Here is a 7,938-nt window from a genome sequence, read left to right as displayed (position 1 = left end):
ACCTTCACTTGACCAACCGCATCAGTGAGTCATGTGAGGTTACTGCCAATTACTAATAAGAGCACTGTACCACAGAGTCCAGCATGGCGCACAGCAGAAACACTGCTCCAGCCTTAGAATCTGCTTCATTTGTCACTTCTGCTCTTGCACGGTCAGCTGCAATGGTAGGAAAGAGAGAGAGAGAGAGAGAGAGAGAGAGAGAGAGAGAGAGAGAGAGAGAGAGGAGGCAAACCTCACTGTCTCACCCAAGTATAAAGATAACATAATTACCTGTTCTGGAGTCAATTCCATGTCAGAACAATCAAATTCAAATTGCATTGAATCACCGGCTATGAACTGGAAAAGCGCACATTATCTTTGACATTTTTTTCTTCTTCAATTCATTGGAAATGAACCCTGAGGCTGACGGACACGGCTTTTACTCAGAGCCCGTGAACATTGGCTAATGTGTTTCTTCCATAAAGAGACACCACTACTAGAATAGACAAATATATTATTAACATTTTGCTTTGTTTTATAGGAGGAGAGATTAAACATCCTACCCAGGACCCACAGCAGCCTAGTAGTCTAATAATATGGGTTTTGTGCACAARATCCAGTACACTGATGATTCAGCGTTGTCTTCCTCCTCCACTTTCACTGGCACTGGGACCCAAAGCAGACCATGAGAAAATGAGAAAAAACCCATCTGGTGGCAAATTTCTGACATTAATCTTGTCCTGCACTTAAGTCAATTTCTCATCTGTTAAATCTCTCAGCTCAAGATTCCCATCTGAAGAGAAGGATGTTTTATGTAAGCTCCTCTCCCAGTTAGTTCAGAGGGTAGATTGAAATTCTAACTGTATTTACAACCCATTTCACAAACACATATAACAAGGAAGTCACATCAGATAGGACGAAAATGAATAAGAATAAGTCAATAAAACGGATAATATATGATCAGAAGGTGATTATCAGTGGAGGTGTAGCCCCAGGTGTATTCATGTACAGCAGATGTCTCACACTCCGAGGTATGTGTGTGTTCCAGACACTCTGTGTAGATCAGCCACACGCACGCACACACACATGCACACAGAGCTCGGAGCATGCTCTTCACACATCATTAGACACAGCATCCCGGTTCTGACACTCATTTACCCGTTTTTTCTTCGCAGAAGKATAKAGAGAGAGAGAGAGGTATGATTTCTGACCTTAATTAGCCAAGTTGGTATAAGGTAATTCTGTCATTAGTGTGTTCCCTCTGTGTAGTTTCTATAGATCTGGAGTTAACCTGACCAGGGCTTCCCAAACTCAGTCCTGGGGCCTCCCAGGGGTGCACGTTTGGGGKTTTTCTCCAGCACGACACAGCTGATTCAATTAGTCAAAGCCTGATGAAGAGTTGGTTATTTKAATCAGCTGTGTAGTGCTAGGGCAAAAAACAGAACCTGCACCCAGGGGAGGCCCCAGGACCGAGTTTGGGAAACCCTGAACTAGACCAAAGGTCCATTCAGTTATTATTTCCCATAGAAGTTGGTCAATTGATCATATGCCTTAATAAAGTCTTGTGTCAGCAACACTTTCTCCCAGCAATTGCCTGGGAAGTCTTTCAAAAAACCAATGTGTTGTTGGTTAGGATCATATTACAAAAATGTATCAGTCCCTAATCAGAACGTAATATATTCCATTGTAATGTAATATCATGCATTCTGCAGAGGTATTCAGAGGATAGTAGTAATCTCCACACTCCTTTACGGGAGATTAGAGATTACATCCTTTTATCATCTGGAGGCAGATTAAGGAGCAGATCCCATATCGCTGGCAGGCAGATCATTAAGCGAGCATTATCCCCGATTTTATACCAAAGAAACCTGATTCAAGCACGTTTGTTGATTGGTAGAGGCAGCAGGCCAACAGTGTTCATCGACAAGAAATTGAAAGATAGTGAGGCAGATCGGCGATTTAAAAATATAATGTCATATGTATCTTCTAGGCTCGATAATCCTGTAGGCAGCACAGCCCACTACAAAAGATAAAGTACTCACGAAATAAATCACTATAGGGCCTGTTGTTCTTTACTCAATGCACTGTGTGAGTCCGTTACCCATACAGCACCCCACTAAAAGTCCCGAGATTACAGACCTGGCTCGTGTGATCTCTCAACGCATCCCATGGCTGACGCATCGCTACAGCAATCTGTCAGTCCAAACCACGCCCCTGTGATCACAGTAAAGCTGCTGGAGCCTTCTCCCATTACATCTCATGTCAGTGATGGCTCACAGCAAGCAGTCCATACAGATAGGCCAGCGAATCTGTGACCAAGCCGATGCATCGACTGTTGTTCTTCCATGTTGCTAAAGTCAGTCCTATGAGCGTCACTTGTTAAAGGGTCAGTCTCTGCCAATACAAGCTACTGACCTTGTCGATTATTCATGATGCCTATCTACACGGCCAACGTCAACTAATTAGTTATTGCCCACAAACCTGAAGATACAATATACGCCGCTTTGATCTTCATGTGTTATGTACCAGGCACACCGCGTATACCCTCCACTAAGCTCCGACTAAAATATCTAGCCTCGATCTGAATCTTGAGCATCTAGAGACTACAGTATTGGTACATCAAACAGCTACTTCACTTAATGGAGTACCACAGTATAACCTACTTACAACCAGACCACTTGTCTGTGTAATATTCTATTGTAGTATTACGTTACTAGGTCACGCCACTAATTAGTTCCGAGGAACTCCACAAGATTTCCCATTCTTGGTTTCCTTCATGGATGCTAGTTAATCTGAGTTCAACCAGTTCAACTAGCTATGACGAAGAGTTCCCCGCCAAAATGTACAAGCCTTTGTTCGATCTCCGTGAAAGCATCTGATTTGTATCATTAAGATCACTTTCATTCCCTTAAGCGGCACGTGACAACTAACTAGAGCTACCCTGTTAAAAAAGTCTACCATCCAAGCGCTACTGCGTAGAACATTTCTTATTACATTCTCCGACTCGTATTAGTTAAACTAGCTACGTCGCTAAAAGTAGTTAAATTGGTTCAGTCCGAATTACATATCGTGTGATTGGTCTTCATGGTGTATGTAACATGACACGAGATCTCTTAACTTACAAGTGTCCCACTGATTGACGCGAAAAGGACCTGTGTCTTCAATTAGTATCGTGTGAGACCGACACGTGCACTAACAGTACATGGGAGTTGGATCATCAGTGTGTCCATTGAGCCAGAGCCACGTGGAGCTGTGTGTGACTACTGCCAACAGCCAGACTGTGGGAGATATCCTCCCCAGTCTGGTCTAGAGATCTACTTAATGAACTCACACCACACACACACAGAGAGACAGACAAGAGAGACAGAGAGGTCACAGCAGAAATACGAAGCCTGTGTTCTCAGTGTATGTACAGACGACCACGCCACTGACCAGAGCCCCGAGAGATACAGCCTGTTGTTCTTCATGTGTATGTAACAGCTACGTGCACTAGAAGTCCCGGAGTAACAAGCCATGTGTGTTACTTACATGATGTATGTACAGGCACGTTCACTGAGAAAGAAGTCCCGGAATAGCAGAGCCATGAATTTTGACATGAGTAGACTTGACATGATGTAGTTGCTACAGCGATCCAACGTATGGACAACTGAGAGAGTCTCGAGAGAGTCAGCACGATGAGAGAGAGACTGAGAGAGAGAGAAGCACAGAACATAGTAAGCCTGATGTTGACGAGTAGATGGCAGCATTAGATAGTCATGTGAGCAGCGCTCGGCTCGTCACAGGCGACGCATGTAAATTGAAGCCTGAAGAGAGTAGCGAGCGGCCGTGATGTGATCTGATACATAGTGGTATGTAGACAAGACGAGTCCAGCATGAGAGAGAGTACCCGGGAGATTGAACAAGCCTTTGTGTGCTTCCATGTGTATTGACGACTCGCGACATCGCGTAGAGAGTCGCAGGAGAGACGAGATGGACAAGCCATGTTGGGATGCTATCGATGATGAGTATGTAGTTAGAAGCAACGTCAGACGATCACTTAAAGACCCTGGTGGATACTAACGCAGAGCAATGTTTTTTCTGCATGTGTATGTACAAGGCACGCTCCACTAAAGTCCCGAATACAAGCCTACGAGTTATATTCTCATGTGTATGATTATTTCACGCCAGCGGGTCAATAAATTAGATATAATTGACGAATAAGCAGACACTGTGTTTGTAGTGCTATGCATGATGATTGTAGGAGCACAGGCCACGATGGCGGCTTAAAGTCCCTCGAAACAAGCTGCCTTGTCTCATGTGATGGTTACAGACGTCACTTACGGGACAGAAGCAAACCAACAGTTACCCGAACATAATCCAAAGTTACCGAACCCAAGGCCTGTGTCTCAGTGTCAGACAAGGCAGCAGTCACTAAAGACGCCTCTGAATTACAGTAGCCTGCTGTTCTATCTATGTGATGTACTAGAGTGACACGTTCACCTACCTTGGTCCGAATACAAGCTCGGCTTGTTCTTCATGGTGTATGTACAGGACGTCCACACATGTTCCCGAATACAAGGCCTGTGCTGGACCTATCTCTAGCATGTGATGTTACAGCAACGTCACTAAAGTCCCGAATAACAAGCCTGTTGTTCTTCATGTTTTCTTTTTTTTGGTTATGGAACAGCACGTTACTAATGTCCCGAATTACAAGGGCCTGTTTTCATGTGTATGTACAGCACGTCCACTAAAGTCCGAATACAAGCCTGCTGGTTCTCATGTATTTCACAGGTACGTCGCATAGAGAGAAAAAAGTCCCCTCGAAATAAAGCCTGCTATAATTCTTACGATGTATGTAACAGGCCACGATTCGCGTGTAAAGTACCCGAAAAGACAAGCCGGGTTGTTCTTTCAGTACTGTACAAGCACGTCACTAAAGTCCCGAATAACAAAGGCTCTGTGTCTTCTTCATGTGTATGACTAAGCAGTCCTAAGCCCGAATACAAGCCTGTTTTTCTTCATGTGTATGTACAGCACGTCACTAAAGTCGCGCGCGAATAGCAAGCCTGTTGTTCTTCAGTGTGTATGTACAGCACCGTCACTAAGTCCCGAATAAACCTGTTATTACTTAATGCTGTCAGTACAGACACGTGCGTGACCTCAAAAAGTCCAGAATACAAGACCTGTTGTGGTCTTCACTGATGTATTGTGACAGCACGGTCGTAACAGTCCCAATACAAGCCTGTTTGGTTCTCAAATGGCGATTGTGTATGACAGCACGTCGCTAAAGTTGCCGAATAAAAGCCTTTGTTCTTTGTTTGCGTGAATAAGTATTTTTGAACAAGCTAGCTATAGGATACTACTAATAATCAGATAGCCAGCATTCGCTTAGGACGCACTTACACAAAGTGCAGCCGAAGTACAAGCCGTGAGTTCGTAAATACTCCATGTGCTAGGATTGGCTATGACACAAGACCTGCACTAAAGCTGCGTCGTCGATGTAACAAGCCTAGTTAGTTCTTCATTGGAGTCATGATCCTAGTAATAGACTATCGGCTGTACACGATCTAATATTACCAGGATCGCCGTCTAATGGTACAAAGCGTCTGTGTGATTTTCTACCCGCCTGTACCATTGTTCAACCACGTCCAGCGCGAACACTAATGTAGTCCCGACTACACCAGGCGCTGGTGGTTCTTCATGTGTATCATGTACCAGACAGTTCGTTGAGCTTAAAGTCGTCGCGAACAGAATCACAATTCACACAAGTCCTAGCTGTGTAGTACTTTACTATATTGTTCTCTTATATATCTAACTTGATGTGCGTTATCCTCTCTCTGTATTCTGGTTCTTTGACTTCACAAGCCAGTGTCTCATATGAGTATTGGCACAGAGTGTTCAGCTTGGCACAGGTACATTCTAGTGTGCAGGTGTGAATGACTAGCGATTACCCCAGAGGTATCAGGTATCACAGCCCTGATGTGGTGCGAGGGAAAGAAATGAGTAGTGTGAGTACTGCAGGCACCCCAAATAATGACAACTAGACGCAGACATACTGTAAGATAACGTGGACTCTATCTGCTGAAAGTAGTATGATACAGCAACTGCTAAGCATCAAGTAACACATCGATCAAGCTACTAGCTAGCACTAGAGCAGAAATGAGTCTAGTGACTAGCAGCTGCCCAGGTTGTACGTCGTCATCTCAGTGTGAATAGTAGTAGGCTACTCTGCACTTTGGCTGTAGCTCGTCCAATGATAGCAATCTCTTCTATCCCTAAAGCAGTACTTCTTAGTTTTTGACCTGATGTTCTCTTAAGTATAATTATATTATAAATAGTTGACATTTTAACTTAAGAGCACTGTTTCATAGTCTCCATACCAACCCAGTAATATTCATGAGAAGCAATCAGGGACATGCCTCATTTAGTGACATGTGATCTGCCATTATTACCTGTTTGGTCATCTGTGTCTGTAGGCCATTGCTGTGGCTCGCAGCATGATATGTGGCACCTGTTGACTCAATAGTATGTAGTGTCCACCATAACAAGGATCTAGAGTGGACATTATGAGTGTGAGCTCAAAATATACTTGATAACTGTTGATAAAAGAAGAAAGGGCTAACTAGCAGTCCTGACAGTGCTTGCTGTGCTCCATGGAGGGATATCTGATAAGCCACTGTTTATCTCTTCGCTCGAGGAATAAGTAACATGAACGCGGTGTTCGACCATGCTATTACGCCGCCGACCAACCAGATCCCTTCTGCCTCTGTCTCACCTGGTTCGACAAAGGAAGCACTAGCTGTTCCGACTTGCTGTTACGTAGTCATATATAGAGTCTCTCGTCCACAGAGTATTGTTATAGCGCGTGAGCCGATGATGATATAAGCATAAGCCTCTTTAGAACAGCGAGGAGAGATGCTACGTGCCTCAGAAGCGCTGCAAGACGGCCTGTTTATGAATAACAAGCTGAGTGCGATCGAAATTCCTTGGATATACTCCTTAGAGATGCTGTGATCTAACTCTTGAAAACACGATTCAGTGTGGCCTGATATAGACTTTTGTAGCGGCCCCATTTACACATAGACTCGATGCCGCATATCTCACATTGCAGTCACCTTCAGTGACACGCTCCGCGGACTACCGAGCTGAAAGATAATAAGAATACCATGTCCTACACTCGTCCGCCAGCGCGTCTACAAACTCACCACTTCACTCACAGACTCATCTCTCTACTACTCCACACACACGCCCTACTGCTCCAAGTTACACACACTCATCACACACATAGATGCGCACACACTTTACTGCACTGGCATCGCGGAGCAAGATCACTAACGTGCTAGGTCTCTACATGGATTACTCAAAGAGCCCAACGGAGTGAGAAGAAATATGCAGAGATTAAAGGCTATAGATATAGATTCTCGAGTGCGGTCTACACCGATTCATCTTTCACGATCTTCGTGCATGCGCGTCAAGACTCAGAACGATGCCACGACATGCGCAGACTACCCGAGAGAGAGAGAGAATACAGTTACCCGAAGTGTACGAGAGAATGACTGACTCGCATTGAGATCTTAGATTGTACCGACGATGGTCGTCTACGAGCAGTATGCGCACGATAGGGGAGGACTTAGATCCTGATTAGAAGACTCCCGAGAAGACTAGATTGAGATCCGCAAGATCGAGAGAGAGACAACAATCAGAGAACGAGGCAAACCAAGATTAGCACGCCAGTCTCTTCATCTCTCTCTCTGCGATCTACTCTCTACTCTGCTCTCTCTCCGTCGACTCCTCTCGATCTCTCTCTCTTTCTCTCCTTTCGCTGACTTCTGACTCTGATCTCTCATGCGCAGTATACTATCTCTGACTGAGCAAATCTCTCTCATCTTCTGAGACTCTCTCGTCTAGCACTGACGGACTGCTCCACGGTCTCTCTCTCGAGACGTACGATCTCTCGAGGCGGGAGAGAGAGGAGGAGAG

General features: G+C 44.7%; 1 protein-coding gene across 1 annotated transcript in view; it reads left to right on the top strand.

The window, feature by feature from the left end:
* LOC112080912 (heparan-sulfate 6-O-sulfotransferase 3-B-like) overlaps positions 1–7,938 on the top strand; it is a 31,781-nt gene that overhangs the window by 3,313 nt on the left and 20,530 nt on the right. The window lies entirely within an intron of this gene.

The sequence above is a fragment of the Salvelinus sp. IW2-2015 genome, unplaced genomic scaffold, assembly GCF_002910315.2.
Source record: "Salvelinus sp. IW2-2015 unplaced genomic scaffold, ASM291031v2 Un_scaffold16574, whole genome shotgun sequence".
NCBI lineage: Eukaryota > Metazoa > Chordata > Actinopteri > Salmoniformes > Salmonidae > Salvelinus > Salvelinus sp. IW2-2015.
This window is presented reverse-complemented; position numbering and strand designations above follow the sequence as displayed.